This window comes from Penaeus monodon, chromosome 20, assembly GCF_015228065.2.
Source record: "Penaeus monodon isolate SGIC_2016 chromosome 20, NSTDA_Pmon_1, whole genome shotgun sequence".
Classification (NCBI taxonomy): domain Eukaryota; kingdom Metazoa; phylum Arthropoda; class Malacostraca; order Decapoda; family Penaeidae; genus Penaeus; species Penaeus monodon.
This window is the reverse complement of record NC_051405.1, coordinates 30,829,946-30,830,158: the sequence shown is the minus strand read 5'-3', so window position 1 is coordinate 30,830,158 and position 213 is coordinate 30,829,946.

The window sequence follows — 213 nt, the reverse complement described above, 5'->3', positions numbered from 1 at the left end:
TATGCTTGAGGGCATATGTGAATGAGTGTGTATATATATATATTGATAAATATCTCGTTGATATATACACAAAGTCCCACCTATAAACATTAATACCGTTACACAACAGACACATAAGTACCAGCTGTTTACTGCTAAACACTTTACATTAATTTATGAGATCTTTGGCAGTGTGGAATACCTATTAAATAAGTTGGTCTTTTGTTAACAACT